Genomic DNA, 20,829 nt, shown 5'->3' on the forward strand with positions numbered 1-20,829 from the left:
TCACGCAGCAGCGGCTGCCTGGCGCTCTGAGCCATGGAGCAACTTGCAAGGCGGCTCCTGACTTCACATTTTTCTCTCCAGTTTACGCTGGAAACCTGCTACCCACACTGCTCCTTCAAGGGACAAGGAGATGTGAGCAAGCCAAGGCTGCTGCTCCCTCTGCTGACTCTGGCCAAGAGCAAGAGGCTCAGCCCAGGGTGAGCTCTCGGGCGTCCCTCCGGTACCTGCACCCAACCCCACCGAGGATGGAAACCTGGCTACCAGAGGAGCTGCTTCGGTAAATATTCCAAAGAGCAGTGTTGCCTCACATAAGAAGTAGATGCATAAACAGGAAATAGGGGGTTGAGCAACTGTTTCTTTTTTTTTTTTTCATGTATATCTGTGACAAACTATATGATTTTTACCAAAGAATATCTTGATGATAAAACATTTAAGATCCAACCCTGAATCAAAGAAAACTTTGCCATTTAATTTAACGAGAACATGTTCAAGTCTGTAATCTGCAACTAGAGCTCTTTCTTTTTTTCTTTTTTTTTCCCTGCAGATCCCTTTAATCCTTTAGCAACTATGTGTATTTTCTAAAGAGGTTTTCTGTATGTCCCAGGGATGTAAAACCACAATGGGAAAGAAGTGCTGCTTATAAACTGTGAGCAACTGCAATCTGCCTCCAGCTCTGTTGGTAACACCCTGTGGATATTTGCTTCTCAGAGATTAGAGGAACAAAGCAAGAAGAGAGCAGCGTTCCATTATGGTAGAGCATATAATATTGTGATTATTACTCATGCCCTCCGTCTAATTAATCATTTTGTGTGTTATTTGAAGGCAAACAGGGCCTTTGGTTCATTATCGCTTATACATACACAGAACTGGAGTCACTTCAGTGCTGTCAGACTTGGTTAATCCCTGCCTGGGTTTTGTACATGTCTGGGTATCTGAATCATGTACATGGCAAATGATCTACTAATATGTTTGCTCCACCAGTTTGTTCATATGGAGCCAAATATATGAAAGCATTCAAACTCCGGAAAGTGCAGATATGGTCCTAATGGACCTGACAAAGGCACCTAATGCTGTGAAAAAGGGTTGTGAAAAAAGGGGTTGCTGATGAAATGCTTTTTTTCTTTTAAAGTATTTTGTTTGTATTTCTCTTATTAATTATATTTTATCCTGCTCAATGTTTTGAACTGGGAGGCAGAAGAGGGGATCAGGAAAACTCTGAACTCTATGAAAACAGAATTAGGGGGCAAAAATATAATTTTAATCTAAAGCAAAGGAAAAGTGATTGCTGGAGATGGGTGTTTTGTGGTACTCAGGAATGGGAGCCAGACTATGAGCTGCAGCTCAGCCAGTTACCAGAGTTACTGTGATGCTGCAGTGGTGGAATAAATCACAGTGGCCACCTGGTTGCTCCGGTGGCTACAAAGTGCAGCTATCCTGCCTGTCTGTCCCATCAGGGCAGCTGCCCTCATCCTGCCTCGCTGCATGGCAGCCTTTCTTATGCTGTCACCCTGAAAATCTGGGCCATGAATTTTAAAATTTGAAGAAGCTCCGATCCTTTTCTTCTCTGCTCATCCGTACAAGAATGGAGTCTGTTTTCAGGCTCTGCACTTGGAAGACTTCGCATTAAGACTGTAACATTTTGATTACAAGTGATATAAAATGCAGTTTGCTTTATTTCCTAATTAATGACAGTACATAAGGCAACTGTAAACTCAATTGCTTCCAACAGCTTTTTATATTCACTCGGAGGCATTTTCAGAAATATGACTCGTGTATCCAGCAAAATCTTTCCTTGACCAGATGTAGAAGGAAAGCACTTTTATTGGCTCTGTGATAATATCACTAAAGAGGAAACAAGCTATAAAAATAAAAAAACCCACACTGAATTTGAGAGTTGCTAAACTGAAAGATATAGAAACAAATACAGAGAAGATAATAAGGCCTTTTACTGATAGTGGTGTCCTGTGTAAATAATGCAGACACACTGAATAAGTCCCTCTGCAACGAGACTCATTAGAAACACGTACATCAGCCCAGAGCAATTACTTTGATTGTTCTCCAGCTGCTTTTCACAATAAATGTCCGCGGACCCACCAAGGTTGCAGCCATTTTGCTCACCGCATGTCCTTGCAGATATATGGCCAAACTGAAAACAGGTAAGTGCAATATATTTTCCACTCAGGATTTTATGCTTGTTGCTTTATAGACCAGCTTTCAGGAGAGGCGCTAACCCGGGACAGTAGATTAAACAAACCTGTTCAAACAGGTGGAGAATGAAGCACCCACTTCCATAAAGAATGAGTATGGCCAAGGAATATGTTGACACATGACTGTCTGGCACATAGATATTGCCTTGGGTTTGCATCTGCAAAGGGATGAGATGCTCCTGAATTGCAATGAAATACATGTAGACATTGTCTTCCTAAACCTCAAACCTATTCTAATTCACGCTTTTTTGCTCAAAATTAAAGATAATGGACTTCTGTACACATCGGCACTCCAAGAACTCAACAGTAGGTTCTTAAAGATGGGATGTGCCTGTGTCTCGCTGCAGCATGAAGATGAAGGTGGGATTGCCATATTCTGTCCTGGAACTCCTGGTTGGAGAGTTGTGTGCAGGTAACATGGACATCGGGAGCTCAGCACCAAAGTTGGAAGCACCCAGCAAGTGCAAAATTATGCCTAATGCCACCTAGACACAACAGAAGAGGGAAAAAAAAAAAAGAGCCAGGGGAAATCCTAAGAGTTTAGGTGAAAAACATACTGGTGTGTGGCTCAGATCCACCAGCTGTTGTTTACTGCTTAGCATCAAGTCATAGCCGCGGTGGTAAAAATCTAATAAACAACCAGCATCATTTTGAGAGGTTGCAGCAGTGACAGTTGTTAGCTGTGGGATCACCTTCAACAGCCTCTTTGACTGGCATAGTGCCCTAAGAGAAAAGTTGCCATCAGCTAATCAGAAACACCAACAATCTCCTCCTCAAGTGATCTTGCTGGAAAATAAGAGCTACGCACTCTTATTATGTGCCGAGCAGCAGGACGGGCTGCATGACTCATTTAAATAAGAGAAGTATAAAATTCAGGTGTTGATCATGCAAAGAGCTTTATTAAAGGAAAATTGAAATATTTTGAATTGTCATCCTTCTTAGATAAAATCCCATCCCCTCGCCTTGTAGAGTACAAGTACCCACACCGCAAAGCACGTTTCTCCTGTGGGAGCTGCAAGAAGTCTAGAGAAGTGTTTGGCTGAAAGTCAGGAATGAAAGCTAAATTTCCTAAGGTAAATTTTCTTTTTTTTCTCTTGGTTTTAAATATTTTGACTGGGGAAGGTCCAATGAAAGGACAAAATAAATGAGCATGGGAGACTACAGCCTTTGGCAGCATGATAGAAGTGTAATGTAATAATAAAAGTGAGCTGAAAGCCAGAGTGAAAATATATATATTGAGGACACTTTCGCCTTGTACAGTATTAGTACTGTACATCAATAATCTGAAGGTAAGGAGGTGGGTAAATGATACCCAACAAGCAGAAAGAGTAAAGCTGACTCAGCCATAAAATTTCACGGTAGCATGGGGAAAGATGGGCAGTGAGAGTCAAGACTGAACAAGACATCAAATAAATTTGTATATCACTGTTCCTAAGTGACAATATCCTATTTCCTTCCTTTTGGTGTCACAAGTTTCTTCTTCTCCTTGCAAGTTTTACAGAGGGATTGGACAAAGCTGGCCAAAAGACTTCCTCTAGCAGAAGCAGGGCAGTTGCTCAATGTCCAGCTACTGAAGGCAACTCTTAATTTGTCATGACCATCCTGCTGTGGCAATGGAAGGGAGGACATATCCTTTGGCAAGGCTGGAAAATGGGACCCCAGGAACAGGAAAACATAAAAATATATATGGAGAAAATTGAAGGGAAAGCAAAGAGGTGTCTAGCATTTCCTGAGATCCCCTTCCTTTGCAACAGCGCAATCCTCGCAAATGAATCAGAATGCGTATTTGCTCAAAAGAGTTAATCTTTATTAACAGCCCCAGAATGCCCTTCAGCTGGTGTACAACCTGGTTCAAAGGTTTTCAAGAAAAACAACATACCATAAACCAAAGTGCAACACTAGTTGGAAGCAACGTAGCTTCTCTGAAAACAGCAATACCTTTCTGTGGGTTAATAACCGGAAATTAAATTTCATGTGTGTTAGCATAACCCATCATAAAGCACCAGGTGAATACAGGGCACAAGCAATAAGGGCAAGGGTTCGGAGCACACACAGTCACTGTCTGACAGCAACCCCTATCCCTTGATCAGTCAGTATTCCTGAAGGATTAGTCTTCAGCCTTGATCCCCCTGGTTGAAGGAAATGGTTTGTGCAACGCAGCTCCAGTTGCTGTTTTGGTGGTGGAATAAGGAGGGACATAAATTCAGCTGTCCCCAGAAGCAGCACTGTGCTGCTCGTGTCCTGGCATGGGGAGCTGGGGCAGCAGCAAAGGGTTGCTGTGACTTGTCCCTCCAGTTTGATGTTGCCCCAATCCAGTGCTCACAGGTCAATGGTGCTTCAGATGACCTTGCCTTCTGCGCTGGATACACAAATGAAATACTAATCAAAAAATGAATAGTTTCAATGTTAAAATATCATTAAATGAAGAGTGGGTACAAACGCATGCTGGGATTGAGCTTGCTGATGATGGCATTGCCTGAAATGGAAACTCAGCTAATATTTGGACTGCAGGGCGTGTGTCTCTTATAAGGAAATGGCTTAATCTGGAAAAAGAGGCAGAAACACAAAGTCAGATCCTCTCTCCTCTGCTCTCATTTCCTCTTCTGACTGCGCTGGCTGCCCAGACACTGCAGAGGAGTCAAGAGGCTGATGTCTCTGAGACCGGTCCCCAGGATGTCTCTTACTAGGGATTCCGGCAGTGCAAACCCCCAACTCAGGGTGTACTGGCAGCTGTGAGTGGTGGGTGCTGGGCAGAGATGCTAGGGCACCTCTAGTTTGGTGACATCTTGCAGGTAGTACGGTCCTGAGGAGATGGATCCTGCCCAGAAGTTGTCCTGACCCTGCACAATATAATGAAGTTATCTGCTGGTCAAGCCAGATTGATCACAACATTTAGTTGGAGATACCATCATGGACCACCTGCTTTCCCAGGAGCTTGGTCATGAACAAACAGATGTGGCCTCAGGCATTTATTGTGTCTGTGATAGCACACCTGGAAAGCCCACACCTCTGCTTCTTAACACATTAGAGAAATGTTTGCTGTTATTTGCTTTATTTCCAGCTGTTGATCGTTGAGTTGAAGGGTGGGAAAGCCTGAAAACCAACATATGCCTGGGCAAGAGAAAAAGCTCTCCATCTACATCATGGGCTGCAGAAAAGATGGTGACAACCAAGTGGCCTCGAGGAGGAATGGATCTTTGTGGCTACAAACCATGAGCTCTGCTCATAGCAAGCTGCTGCTGCTCGGGGTCTATTTTATTTTTGCCTGTCGCTGTGTTTGTGAGACTTTTTGTCGGTAGGCCTCTCTCCCACTGAACCCATCCATCACCAGCGCTGACAGAGGTTCCTGCTGCCCGAAACGGCCAGGAAGACTCACTGGAGCCAGAACCTCAGGGGTCAAGTCCAGGTTGTCGTGTCTGAGTGAACACTGCTCAGGATACGCGTGGCCCGACGTCGTGTTTGGAAGGCAGCGGAGGACTGAGAGGGAGGAGAAGGAAGGATAGGATGTAATCTTTCATTCTGCAACCAAGCATGAGGGATGGGAATATTTCTTTTTGCTGCTGCCAGGGGTCTGTCCCTGAGCGGGTGGAGGAAGGGAGTCCCCAGCCCGGGCAGAGAGCAGCCGCTCTCTCCAAAGCCCTGGCACTGCTCTCCTGAGAATCTGCTTGCTATTTTTGGCTGCAGGAAAAATATAAAGGCAGAAAATGTCAGGGACACTGTGCTGAACTCAGTGGTGCTTCTTGTGTGGATGAAGAAATAGAATATCTAAGGGCACAAGTGCTCCACAGTCATGGTCCAGTGTGGGTCTGTGAGCTGAGGAGGAAGGCAGTATGCATGGCATTGAACTGATGGACACAGACATGAGCTCAGGGTACCCCAGGGCAGCTGTCTCCCAGCTCACCCCATAACACAGGTTGTGCATGCACTGGGCTTCCTTCCTCTCCAGGGTACCACCACCATCTTCCTCTTCATTCTCACCAGCCATCCCAGCAGCACCAGTACTGTAACCAGATAATACATGCAGCTGGTTTTACCCAGAGCTATTGCCCAAAGCTCCCTGCACCATGTCCCCCAGTACTGCCAGTGCCAACACTCAACTGGTCCAAGCTGGCAGCCCTTATTCACCTGCCAGTCTCACCCACAAATCCTCATGTCTCCCTCGTGGGTTGGGAGCATTGTCCTGGGGCTGAATCCCCAGCACGCGGCTGCTCCCGTGGGCTCCCCATTGTGGATGAAAAGCTGGACATGGGCTGGCAATGTGCACTCCCAGCCCAGAAAGGTAACCGTTATCCTGGGCTGCAACAAAAGAAGTGTGGCCAGCAGGTCGAGGTGATCCTCGCGCTCCGTTCTAGTGAGACCCCACCTGCAGTACTGCGTCCAGCTCTGGAGTCCTCAGCACAGAAAAGACATGGACCTGTTGGAGTGGGTCCAGAGGAGGCCACAAAGATGATCAGAGGAATGGAACACCTCTCCGGTAAAGAAAGGCTGAGAGAGTTGGCGTTGTTCAGCCCGGAGAAGAGAAGGCTCTGGGGAGATGTTATTGTGGCTTTTCAGTACTTAAAAGGGGCTTATAAGAAAGATGGGGACAGACTTTTTAGTAGGGTTGTGATAGGACAAGGGGTAATGGTTTTAAACTAAAAGAGGTTTGACTCAGACTAGATATAAGGAAGAGATTTTTTATAACGAGAGTGATGAAACACTGGCACAGGTTGCCCGGAGAGGTGGTAGATGCCCCATCCCTGGAAACATTCAAGGTCAGGTTGGACGGGGCTCTGAGCAACCTGGTCTAGTTGAAGATGTCTCTGCTCAGTGCAGGGGGGTTGCACTAGATGGCCTTTAAAGGTCCTTTCCAACCCAAACCATTCTATGATTCTATACTCCAGCTAACAGGGAATGTTGTGTGCCACAGCCCACCTCAGCACCCCCACTTTATATCAGGCAAACCCCATAAAGTGACCCTTATTCAACACAGTGGGACAATGGCCCCAGGGATGGGCACCCATGGAGCTTCCCTTGAGCAGGTGCTGGAGATTCCACACCAAGCAGTGACAACAGGCACCCTGGTCATATCCCACTCCCAAATTGCACTTTATTCAGTCCTGTCTCTCTGGAAGGATCCTTTACTCCCCGCCGTGCCCCGCTCAGCAGCCGCAGGGCTGCCTCCTGCCCCAGGAGCAGCCCCAGCCAGTACACACAGAGAAGTAAGCACCCAGTCACACTCACATTGTTTCAACACATTTACTTAATTAGTTTATCAAGAAATGTGTTTGGCCTCGTCTGATACTCGGGAAATGCTGTCTGTCATTTGCAGGCATCCTGCGGGGCCCCGGGGAGCTGACAGACCCTGGCTCCTTCCTATCTCTCCTTAACTCCATTTGCCGGGCCTATTTCCCATTATTTTTTTTTCCATGTAGCACTCCCTCACCATTTTGGGATTAAAGTAATAGATAACAACATTATGCCTAAAAGAAGACCTTGACAGGTAGAGGAATAACATGAGTAAGGACTGGGAAGAGTATCTGGAAAAATGTTAAATTCATGAAAGTGTAGGAACTTGAAATATTTTTTTATACACTTCCAGCTAAATTCTCTGCAGATTGGAGCCACTTCATAGAAGTGACAATGAATGAAAAATTACTAATTATGTATAAAATATTAATTCTGCACTTCCCTACATGGAGTAGAGTATGCTCTGTCAATGCTATGTGGCCCAAATAAGAGGTGGGCATTACCCCATCCACCCCCAGCTGTAGCACGTCTATCAGCCACTGCCCAAAGTTTTCCTTTGCAATCATCTCCCCCTAACAAAGCCTGTTCCAGTGAGGATGGGCCAGACCCAGACAGCGTCTCTTTAAGAACAAGAGGGATGTCCCTCAGCCCTGGCTGGAGGGGCTGGGCTATATAAGGGAAGTTATTTGGGTGCTTGGGTGTTGGTGAGCAGGGGGGGTGAAGGTACTGCTGGTTCCAGATAGGCTCAGGTAAGCAGCAGCCACCCTTGATGATGTAGCATTTACCCCTGTGTAAGTACTTGCTGCTCTTCTGGTGTGCAGCAAATGAGGTTCAAAGTCCAAGGGAGCCCAGGACAAGTGAGAGCATGGACCTGCTCCTGTCTGGGGCTCCTGCAGACTCCATCTGTGTTAAACTGCATGTTGTCTCAGGGATGCAGCTTCAGGGTCTCAAGTAACCTTGGCGTCTGACAGAGGTGCTTCCCTCATCAGTGGAGAGACCTGAAATCTTCTCTGTCCCCCAGTGAGGCTTGGATCTGAGACCTCTCTGTTCCTGCTCCCAAACTGCTGATGAGGACATGCCACTTACAGGGTTTCTGTGCTCAAATTTGGTGGGACATGGCCCAGAGAAGCCCACCTATTCAGCTTCACCTGCAGCTATTTATCTATATATGGGATTACTGGGGTAATGCAGGCAGTCCTGGCTGCTTTATTAGCTCAAACCCAGCTTTGCTGTGATAACAGCTGAGCATTTTCAAGGGATTACTTCTATTCTAACCCCTCCCATGGCTCCTGATGATAGTCTTGGGTATCTCATTTTGTTTCTTCTTGCTTCATAATAATCTTAAATTAAGCTCATAATGTGGAGGTTTTTTTGGTGTGTAAAACATAATCACAGGACTCTCATCGGTTCTCCTCTCAAAGTCATGTTAACAGCTGGCTAGCAGTGAGGAGGCTAGCACTGCGTCTGGTCTTCTGGTCTCTAACAGCCAGTTAATTACTGGTTGGCGAAGTCCCATGGTGTCCAAACTGGTGTTTCATGGGCTTAATGTCTCTATTCAGCTCCATCCATGTCTCAGACCCAATGAGCTGGAGTCAGACTTGCAACGCTTACACAGCAGCCAGCTTGTTACCTGACATTGGTACCACGGGAACAACGTGCTGCTCGGGACAAGGCTGGGGCAAAAGGGGTCTGAAGGGGTGATTCAAAATCCAGTTTTTGATTTGGTGGGCTTGGTGCAGATACATCTATTCTGAAACGAAAGCCTAAAGATGAGATTTAACTTATGCAAGCTGCAGAAAAAAACCAATACTATGGCTTTTTCCTCTTGATAGTTACCCTTATTTAAGTTAAACAAAAATAGCTCAGGTGGGAGAAAAAAACTTATTCTGCTCAATGCCTGGAAGAGGAACAGAGGAAGCATTTTCAGACTATTCCTTTCTTCCTAAACAATATTTTCCCTAGAGGAGTCAAAGTTTACCTGTGTAGGCATGCCGTGCTATAGCATCAGAGACCCATCAGCCATCACATAACCAGTGACATTTGGGTCTCCGTACAGGCAAGTCGCTGCTCCAGCAGAGTCAGCTCCAAGGAAAGGCAGGAGATCTTGGCATAGACCTACGGCTTCAACATGCGTGCCCCAAAAATCCTGTGAGTACTTATGATGATCCCAAAGGGGTCTTCCTTATATTTACACTATTACTTGGAGCTCAGGTGTGTGGCTGAATTGTGTCACCTAAGCAAGATGCTACAGTATCTGGTGAACAGCAGCAAAGGTCTGGGAGTGCTGTCAGCCCAATGCCAGTGCTAAATGTCTGCCCATCACTGGTGGGATGGAGAAAAAAATCTCTTTAATTGCTGTTGTTAAATTATTTTTTGCACTAATGGGACCATTGTGTGATGTTCAATGGCAGCTCCATTGTCTTTAGTGTGTCTAATCCCACCTGTTCATGTTGAAACTTGTGTGTTGTGGTTGTGCAACCCTGCTTGTATTGGTGAGCTAGAACTGTGGTTTATCCCCTTGCCCTAAATCAGACAGGAGGTACTGTAACTCGTCCATCTGGAAAGTGATGGCTTTCTCTTCCCTTAAGATTGATGTAATTCCACTTTTCCTTGTTGGGATTAGGAGAAGCATGCTTGCAGGCTTTCATTATCATAGTGGAGGCAACGTGGGACGGAGCGAGGGCAGGTGGTGTTGAGTGATCTTTGCCAGGTACCCAGCTGGCGTTGCCAAAGCATGCGGGGCTTTCCTCCAAACGCTTCCACCGCAGGAGAAACATGTCTTCTGCTGCCAAGGGTACAGGAATGTCACTTAACTTGGGGAAAGCACGCCATTGCAGTATGACAGCCACTTCACCAGTCAGTCCAGCAACGCTCTGTAAAAACAAAAGGTTGCGTGTTCCATGCCAGAAGGGCTATCTTCACTTGCAGTGAAATACATCAGATGTCTGGCAATTTCAGGGAGCCTTTCTCAATAAAAACATGAGGAAATGGGAGTCATGAGTTACACAGCCGTGTCCTCTATAGTTCAAGTCATGTTGGCTAAATATATATCACATTCTTATAGCTCTTCTTAGGATAAATGTTGTACAAACTACATCCAAAGTCTGCTTTCCTTCCCCATCAAAAACCCTTTCTAGATCCAAAGCTGAGCCACTTACATCCTGGATTTCTTTTGGTTTGGTTTTTTTTTTTAACAAATGAGTGAAGGTGGGTGTTTGTTTCTCAGACATCCCTTAAAATATAACACTATTCCTTTGACCTACATCTATGTGCTTCTCTTCCTATCACAATATCATTTCAGAACTATGACAAAAGACAAGAGAATCTTGTCTCTGTTTTATCAGTAGAAAGCTTGTGTGTTCTTTGTCCAAAATTGCAGAGCAAGCCTATGGGATGGAAAAAATGGAGAGGCGCTGAAGGAACACTACCTCTTGACCGCAGGTCTTTAGAAAAATGTGTTAACGGCTGGTAAAAGTTGTCACTTACACTGTCCAAAAAAATTATGGAAAGTAACATGAAAGCATCACTAAACTTTCCTATAGATCTAAGACCAACACGTTAACTCTCTGAGTGGTTGCATAGCTCTGAAAACAACTCCTTTTTATGTAGAGGGACTTAGTTCTCACTAAAAAAGTTCACTGCATCTTGTCCAATCTAACTCCCACTGCAGTCTTTTCATCGAGTTCAGTGAAATTTAGTCTGGTTTAAGTACTATTTAAGCACTCGCTTAAATTGAGGACACAGTCTAACTCCATCCAGGGCTCTGCTGTGCTGTAAGCAAGGTTTGAAGAGTGCCTTTGAGAAGGCGACCAACGCTTTCTGCTTGTGTACTCACAAGTCCTGAAGACCTCTGCACACTCTGCCCGCGTTGCTGATTTCTTACTGGCTGGTCATGGTCTCCTGTCCTGGAAGGGATGGCCTGTAAATATCTAAGCACAATTCTGCTCTGGAGAGGCTGGTAACATCACTCTTGTTCCCGTGGGCTGGGAGAATGCAGATTTCACAGATGCATCCTAAGCCATATTTGAAGAAGTCTCTTCCTTTACTGAAGGTCTGTGCCTGCATCTCAGCAACAATAGTGTGGTGTCCACAAGGCCACACCAGCCTGCCAAACATCACACAAATACAGTGTGAGTCACTTGCCAGCACTAACACTCAATATAAATACTCATTGCTGAAGAATAAATAACCTCTCTCCTTAGAAAGGGTCCTAAGCTTCATTAGGTGGCAAGTAACTTAAGAACACAGGAACCTGTCCCCAGGACTGTGAATATGCTCTTAATTAAGCATGTAGTTAAGTGACAGTACAGCTGCAACATATATATGATGCAGAACCATAAATTTCTTATTTATCCCTTCCTATATTCCCTCCAAATGGCTTAGGGAGACCACCTGGATAGCGTTACTTGCTGAACTACTAGGAAGCACGTAAATGTATAACAACCTCATTCCTAACTCTGCTAAGCAAGTATGTTAAGGACAGGTAACTAAAACATTTCAGGGAATCTAGTAATCCGGACTGGGATTAAGAAAGGAGCATCAGTCTGCCACCACTGCTGAGCTGGAAGGGCTGTTTGCTGCTAACTATATTCCAGATTTCCCAAGGCTGTCATACCATCAAACACTGCCATGATCTGTGAGTCTATTCCTAGATAAAGATGTGAACTCCCGGCTCTTGTCACAGATAACAGCACAAAGCATTACAGCGACAATACAAAGACTTAAAACTCAGCTTCAAATACACAGCCATTTGTTACTGTCCTCAGTGCAGCTGCTGAGCCGGGCTGCTGCAGGTTGTTCACAACTGGGAGAACTGAGCTGTGAGAGCTCATCCCTATGTCGTCTGGTTCCTTAGGGGTTTTTATCCTTCTGTGTTGCTGGGCCAGTGCCTCTGTACCTGCCATCAGCTGCTGGGGGGCTGCTAAAGGCTTGTTACAAAGTGAGGATGTGTAGCTTTGAGGTTCTTCACGCCGAAAATGCCAACATTTCTCATGTGTGGCCCCATGGGCATCCTTCCTTGCAGCAGGTACCTCATCACTGCTGTTCGACTCTTTAAGTGCTGGCAGAGCAGGAGCGGGTGCACATCAGAGGCTTTGTGCTGCTGGGACCAGGATCTGGCCCATGGGTTTCTTTCTCCACTGAAGGTTGAGAGTTGAGATCTTATTTTTCTGTTGCAAGTGTCTGACCTGTCTCCACTGGATATCTGTGACTCTGGTTCACTTGCTACATCATAGGAAAGTTCTCCAAAAAAGCCAGCTTTTATAAGAAAACCTGTTCTGAAAGAAGTTGTTCAATGAAGACACATCTGGAATCTTCTATTTACAATGGCAATGAGTATAGAGTAAATTTAAATTATCTTCAGAGCAGTACACAGCAAGAGCTACATCTTCTGAAGGTGATGTCATTCCTTCAAGTAGAGTTCCACCAATTCTGGGCTGATGTAGCTGATTTTGGGGGATTATCTGAATTACTGATGACGTATTTTAGAGCTGGAAAAGCTCCTTGTACATCTGTCCCTGGTAGAAAACATTTTTAAAAATAGTTCTCTGCTGTACTGTGTTGCAAGTGACCTCTTCTATGGCAGTGGAGGCTGGTACTATGGTGGTCTCCAGCATCCTCCTTTTGCTCAGCCCACTGCCAGTGCCCGTGACCAGGCAGGGACCGGCAGCGCCTGCCCGAGGCAGGGCTGGAATTGGGATCCCCAGCGTGGGGCCACGGCCGGGCTCCCATTGTTCCTGGCCTGCCAGACAAAGGGTTAAGTAAATGTTTGGAGAAGATAAGGTGCCCTGTTGACAAGCAGCAGGCTCCAGCGGTCTCAGCAGGATCTCTCCCAGCGGTGATAAATGGGGAGGTTTTCAAAGTGGGATCAGCAGACGCCATGGAGAGGGCGGTTGCTGATGCCGTGATTGGCAGCGGGGAAGGAATCTGAAGGTGTTTAATGATCCCACACTCTGCCGCAGCTTTTTTAAAGACTCTCTGTCTAGCCAGAGGAAAATCCTCTATCAGCCACAGAGGCTCGCACTCCCAGATCTTTTTGTTGTTGTTGCTTTTTTTTTTTTTCCACTAAAACATGAGAACATCCACTGAAAAGGATCCTGATAAGGACCCTCTGGGATTCCTCATCCTCTCATATCGGTTTTGTGCCTTTAATTTTCTCTTTGAAGTGTCCTGTGTATAGTAAGTGGACTGTTTTGTTTGGCTAACTTTAGTCAGGAGCTGTGTTTTGGGGGAAATAGTGTGTATTAAACTAATAAGGTGGTTTTTTGTTCTCTGCATAGCTGTATTATTCCAATTACTGACTTGCCATTTCTTTGCTATAGTAAATATATAATCAAATGACACCAAATGTAAAACCCTATGAAGGAATTGAACCCCCGATTTGACATTTTTAGGTATGCAGACCAACCATTAAAGGGTTTTCCTCCTCCTGTAAATAGAGCCCAAAGGCTGTTTGAAGGGCTGAACATCAAATACTTTTTTTCCAGATAGGTGAAATATTTTCTGTCTTCATCTCTGTCCAGAAGCTGCCCTGGGTGCTAGGAAAAGCTGCAGTGGTGGTGTGGGAAATAGGGTGGGTCAGCTGGGTCTGGGAGGAAGAAGCTTTGCCATGTGCATTCATGGGCTGCCTCTCAAACCAGGGTTTTAGACAGTTGCATTCCCTGCGGAGTGAGAAATGGGTATAAAATGCTGCCTGGTCCAATCTACACCTGATTTACCCCAAGAGGAGTGAGCTGGCTGGGAAAGTTGCTGGATAACAGGGATCCAGGCACAGGGAACAAGCTCGTCCCTTGGGCCAACCTCATCCTGGAAGGACTGGGATGGGCGGACAAGTCTTTTTTTGGGGAGAAAGCAGCCAGGTCAGTGCTGCGGCTGCTGAGCTGGGCGGCTGGAGGGAGCGAGGGATGGGAAGCTGCTCAGCCGGGCAAAGATGAAAGCAGCCGGGTATAACCCAGTGAAGGGCCAAATGAGTCGGGACATGAAAAGCCGTGGAAGGTATCTGAAGAATGTAAACACCAAGGTGGAAGAGGAATTATTTAGCATGTTATGGGCTTGAAACTAGGTGAGAGGGGATGAAACAACAAGGAAAACTCACCCTTGTTAACAGGGAAGCCTTGCTAGGGGCTAAGTCTGAAGGTGAAAAGGAAAGAAATGGTTTCAGCAGAGCAACTCTAGAAGTCTCAGTGTCTGGAGGTGGGAGGCTGCTGGGGTAGGGGGGCAACTGGAGCTGCTCGCTTGCAGCACGCATCCGCGCTCTCTGCCTCGCCGCCTCCTCCTCCAGCCATGCTGGGGCCGAGCCTGGGCTGCAAGCCAAGGGGGGGTCACGCCGAGAACAAATAGGATTTAGTGATCGTAAGAGGGGAATGCAAAATGCCCGAAGGAATTTTCATTGAAATTTTATAACTTAAAGAAAAGTCTTTTGCAGATAAATCAGGAGGTGGTTTAATAAACAGTTTGAGAGATTAGTATTGAAACAAATCCCAGTTAAGTCTCAGCAGAGGGATGGGTAAGGGAAGACCATTGCAGCTAAAGGACATCAGGGGTATTACAGGCACTAAACAGAAGGCTTTCCAAAAATATAAACAATCTGGGGAGGGGGCAGATTGGGAAATGTGTAAAAATAAGCAGAACCACATTAAAAGGCTAAACAGTGCAGCAAAATCAAATATTGAACATGGGTTTGCGAGGGAGCTTTCAGTTCATGGCATTGGCCAGACCTGTCCTACCCAGGCAGGAGCCAAGGCTGGGTCCCCAGGGGTGCGTGGGGCTTGGGGGGCACCGCCTGTGCCATGGTGGGGCCCTGGCGAGACGTGGCAGCCTGTGGCCACAGCAACAGCATCCTCTTCCAGAGATCAGACATGAGATAACAGGGGGAAATATCCCTTTAATGAGTATCCTAAATGTATTAGACACTAAGCAGATGTCTTTCACCCAAGATTTTCTAATATCTGAAATAATAAAAGGGATCTGTAGCTAAAAGGCCGCACAGCAAAGCCCTGAAGATCTGCAGGACGTGGGGATCCAAGAATAGACAAAGGATCCGGCAGAGAGTGCATGCAGGTGATTTACATGGAGCGAAAGCTGGGCCAGCCAAGTCTCACTGTAAGCAACAAGCTACAGGACCAGGAACGGGTCTGCAGAGATCTTACCCATCGGGACAAATATCAAACCCATTTCCACTACAGAAATCTGTACATTGGTCAATAAAGTCGCTAAGAAAGAGAGAGAGGGTGGTGGCAGGGATCTTCCATTTGGGAAATAATTTGAACACAGAGTCTAAAATGAGCTTGTAATACATCTTCAGCCCCACATCCCGCTTTCTCCAGGGCACCTATGGAAGAGCAGGCACACTGCTCCCTGCCCAGGATCTGGGTCTCTCGCCTGCCTGCAACAAAGCCACAGTGACTCCAGGTCCTCTCCCAGGTGGACAGACCAGGAGCTTCAGTTCAGAACCATCCACTGGGCACCTTAGACTCCCCAGATACCCGTTACATCTCTGTACCCCATCACTTTCACGAGTATGGGCAGCCTCTGTAATGACAGTTGCTGTGCAAGAGGGTCTGTAAGGAGCAGGAGCCCCTCAGCCAGGGTGGTGGAGGGAGCTGGGCACTGATGCTGAAGGCACAGGCAGGTTTCCATGTGTGATGTCCAGCAGAGGAGCAGGGAGTTCAGTTGGAGCTGATGGCATCCTCAGATATCACTGTTCTATCTGTCAGGACCCATCCAGATGAAGCAGTGTTGGTCCATCCAGCTCATCTTTTGACAATCAACTTTGCAGCCTACCTAGACTTGAGCGATCAGCCCTAGTCCAAAACACTCAACCCCTGAAGAAGGATCTAGGTGATCTGGTCCTTTCAAAGCAAGATGTACTTCAGCCACCAGCAGAAGTAAAGGGAGATGTTCTGCCCTTGGGCTATGTGACCCCTGCTGAGGGGAAACTGAGGCACGGGCAGGAGGGGACTGCAGAGTGTGATGGAGCTGAAACCAGGAGGAGGTGGTGCCTCCATCCTGGTCCTCTGGCCAACGCTCCCCATCAGTGGCTCAGTGACAGATCCTGTAGGTGTTCATTGAGGACCTATTTTTAATCACCTTTCCACTGGCTTTTTGCAACGCCCTGTTCACACTTGCTCTGTGAAAAAGGATGTTGGAGCAGATTAACAGCTGGTTCCTGCCTGCTCCGACAGCTCTGACAATGCGTCCCTTCTTCTCAAGGTGACAGGAACATGCAGCTGCCTAATGGGTACAGAAGTGTCTATTCTTTCCCAGTGACATTTATTGTGAAATATCTGAGTGGGACTGAGAGACATGCAAGGCTTTCCCTCTCTTATCAGGTGACCCTGGTCAGTGTCCTGCTGTCAAGGACTAAAGTAATTTATGTCAGAGCTGCAAGTGTTTACTTATCTGCCCCAGCGCCCAGCTCAGCCGAAAGCAGCCAGACTGGCTCCGGTGGGGCTCACCAGCCTTTTCCTGCTGGTGGGAAAAACTGGGTGCCGGCCCCATCTCAGCCAGCTGGGGCAGGAGGGGCGAAGTGGGGCAGCTGAAAACCTTCCGCAGCTCCAGGATGGGGAGAAGGCAGCAACGCGGATGCGAGAGGCAGGACTGTGCCAGCAAGAAGTGACATCCCGGGGCAGAAGGGGCTAAAGCAAAGCCCGAGCAGCAGCATGGAGCATCTGCACAGGCAGCATGGGCCGAGGAGTGAATTTAGAGAGGGTTTAGCCAGGCAGAGGGGAGCAGTGTCCAGCTGGTGGAGGCTGCGGCAGGTCCCTGCTGTGGTTTCCCCGGGCACCACACCTGGGAGCCCACAGAAAACGCTGGAGAAGGGTGGGAGATCTTGCTCAATAACTTCATGCGCTCCTGGTTTCTCGTCTTACGGACCTCTGGGGTTCCACTGAGTGGAGGTTTGTTAGGGCAGAGGGGCCCCAGGGAAGCAGAGCTGTTCAGGGTATGGGGGCAGCCCAATACTGGGGACCCACAGCTCCATAGGAGCTTGGCAAGAGCATCCCAATGAGCCTTACGGGTGGCTTTAAAGGACTTCTCCAGTGCTTCTGTCTTGTGTCATGACAAAAACTGGAGCTTTTAGTACATCTGGCCCTGAGACTCTACAACTTTCCCTTAGATTCAGTTCCAAAACTCTCTAGTTTTATAAAGCAGCACAATCATCCCAGCGGTCTTCCCCCCACACTGGCTACCATCCGTCATCCCAAACAGAGGGACAACTTTCATCTCCTCTGGAATCGCACATCCTTTGCAGCACGGGAGAGATGAGCACGGGCCTGATAACTCCGCTCCCGCGGGTGACTCCTTCCTGACGTATGTGCCCAGAGATAAATATTAAGCAGCGGTAGTTTCCTCTCTGAAGCTCACAAGCTCTTGTTGTTGGGCCGGGAAACCTTTAGCCAGTTGGGATGTCGTGCACAATAGATTAAAGGAGACAGACTATCTCTTGCTAAATGAGCTGTTATTCTAAATTAGCCTTTTTTTTTTTCCAATCCAGGGCACTCCTCAGAAAAAAATATTCCACTGACATTGTATTTCTCTTGACAAATATTTTTCTGAGCTGTCTCCTCTTCCCACCCAGCAGGGCATGATCAAAGGGCTGGTCCTGTGCCGGGGAGGAGCTGTGAGTGCTTGGGGTGGCCGTAAGGCCCCGGTCCTGTGCTCCCATCCCTGCCTGGTGGCACTGTCCCAAACGCTGATGGACCCCACATGTGCTCTGATATTGCAGCAATGCAAAATCCTCTAGAGATGCTCTTTGGGGAGGCAGCTCCGTGGCCATCACGGTGCCATCAGTCCCCTACCCTGCTCCTGCGTGCAGACATATAGCGATTTGGGGCACAGGTGCAGGAAGGAGGTTGCACCCTTTGGGCCACCACCACTCCCCTGTAAGTCAGGCCAGACTCATCACATGGCTCCCCAGTGACCCCTGGCCTAAAGGCAGCTCCTCAGCCTCAGGTTGCCTGATTCTGTGCTGGTGTGGCGACCAGGCAGGGCTGTGGGACACATTTACCCCAGGAGCGATGCCAGAGCAAGGGAGGCTGCAACCAGCCCCACAGGGTGCCTTTCACCTGGGAGAAAAAAGTGCATCTGCAGCAGGCGGAGCAGGAGCCTGATGTCTGCTTGCCTTTCTTTTCTTTTAAATACCGGGAGATTTTTTAAGTGCAGTCTGATCCTATGAACTGCAATGCCTTCTATTTCTCGCTCAAAACCCAAAGCATGGCAGACAATAACACAGCACCAGTGCTCATTCCTCCATGCTCTGACAGGCTCGTATGCAAAAGTACAAAAGCCTCACTTAAAAAAAATCAGATATTTATTATGCCTTTGATGTTCCATAAGAACAGTTGTGGCTTCTGCTTAGTCTCCAACGTCCGATTGACAATTGTTTATTAGTTTTAAAATAGCTGAAATTCATGTCAAACATTCCGCATGTTAGAAAAATGTTTATGAAGTGTTATCATAGTTTATTTAACTGTGAATGTTTAGGAAACCAGCATAAAATATAATGGACCACACAAGGCTCCGAGCAGCCTAATGATGGTAGGCACGTTTTATGGACTGCGGGGAAGAGCGATGCCACCTTCAGCCTTGTGGAGAGTCCAGTTGTGTGAAATGATCTCTGGGTATGCTGTCACAGCATCAGGAGACCAAGAGAATTGGGTTTTCATTTATTTTAAGGATATTCCTCCTAAAAAGTTTACTAGAGCAATGCTTGCACTTGCAATTTTTGCACAATTGGATTGAGCACAGATTTTAAATCCAGGGAGAGAGGGATCTCTCCTTGTGAGCCACAAAGGTTTGCTGGCGGGGACTGAGTGTCCTGAGAGAGATTTCAGATGCAGGGCATTAATATTCATGAATCATGAATAGTTACACTACACAAGCATTATATGTTCTGCATTAATATTTATGGTGTCCAAGATACTGCAAATTGGGCTTTATATGTGGGGAAAAAGATGTCTTTCTAACAGGTCTGGATGATATTTTAGTCCTCCTTTCTCCAGAGGTGTGATTTCCAGCCTGGGGGTGTGCTGGCAGTTGACCATGCAGCCAAACTCTTGATGTGGTCCTTCGTGTTTGCCTGGAGCTGGGCAGGCAGCATCCTCCAGACATCAGATACCAAATGCTCTCTGTTCAAGCAATGCCCATCCTTTTTCGGACCGTACTGCTCTGCAACAAAATCTCTTCACCTGAGAAGTGCAGATAAATATCTGTAAGACAAGTATTAAGTCAGCAAATAATTGCATGCTGGTCCTGATTCTGTTCAGGACCCCTGGATGTTAATGTCAGTGAAATATATAGTGGAACCATCCCTAGACGCATTGACCATCAACAGCTGCTTGCCATCAATGGTTGCATATTGGAGATCAAACTTGAGAAATTCCCCATTTTTGTGAGCTTTCCCTTGAAACCTGTGGTTTAGCAACAGGACAGGGGAAGGAAATGCCGGGTTGTATTTCCCAGCGTCTGACAGAGAAGTGGAACAATAGGAATGGATATTTTAGTCATTGGGTTAAAATGTTTTCCTCTGTTAAAAATGAACTCGTGGGTCTCTATTATTCCTGAGCCCCGATGAAGCCAGGAATACCAGCCACAGGATCAGAGGTCTTCATTCTGTTCTGCAAAGCCATCGGTTCTGCAAAGATGCTCTGATGCTGTGAGCTCTTCCTAGGACATTTCTCCAAGCCCAGAATCAAAAAGGAACAATCCACATCCAGATTAATTGCTTTTGTCTCTAACACTTGAATTTGACAACAATGTGTTGTTTCTTTCATTGATTTTATTTTTGTCTGTTGGCACGCAAGTGCATCTGGTTTAAGTAGCTTTGCTTGCTTCTTGTTTTACAATAAGAAATTACTTTGTGCCTGTATCTCTGGCTTCTGGGGCCTGATTCTGTTCACATTTAATAACAAATCCCACCGGTTTCCATGGATGCAGAATGGTAGAGGGAAGGGTTGACGAGCCAGGTTGGTGGGGACCCCGGCTCAGCATGGCAGGGTCGCTGCCCTTGGTTGTTGCTGGCACCACCAAGGGTACCAGCGCTTTACTTCTGCGCTTTTGCCATTCCCGTCACCTTCATCTGAACATTTTTTCCCCTCCAATCATAAAATTTCCACTTTTAATATTTTAAACTCTTATTTCTCATAAAACCCCCAAGTATGAAAATTTCTTTTAAAGAAATATACCATTAATGTATCTTTATGATGTGCAGCTGATGCTCACAGCATGGGCTATGACTTTTTTATGTTCCCTACTTGTCCTTGAGACATTTTATTTTGACACCATATCCTTACATTCTAAATTAAACCATATTTTTATTATCTGTTATATGCCAGTAGACAGCAGTGTCTTAAAGCTGTTGTACAGCTCCTCGTGTCCATCTCAGGGCACCTTCCCC

The 20,829-nt window shown here is 46.6% G+C and overlaps 1 long non-coding RNA gene across 1 annotated transcript; it reads left to right on the forward strand.

Moving 5' to 3' along the window:
* Positions 1–3,108, forward strand: LOC141931405 (uncharacterized). Its single transcript, XR_012625569.1, has 3 exons — positions 1–277; positions 545–751; positions 2,472–3,108. It is a non-coding gene; the product is annotated as an uncharacterized LOC141931405 (long non-coding RNA).
* Positions 3,109–20,829: the final 17,721 nt, after the last annotated feature.

This window comes from Strix aluco, chromosome 17 (genome assembly GCF_031877795.1).
Source record: "Strix aluco isolate bStrAlu1 chromosome 17, bStrAlu1.hap1, whole genome shotgun sequence".
NCBI classification, from domain to species: domain Eukaryota; kingdom Metazoa; phylum Chordata; class Aves; order Strigiformes; family Strigidae; genus Strix; species Strix aluco.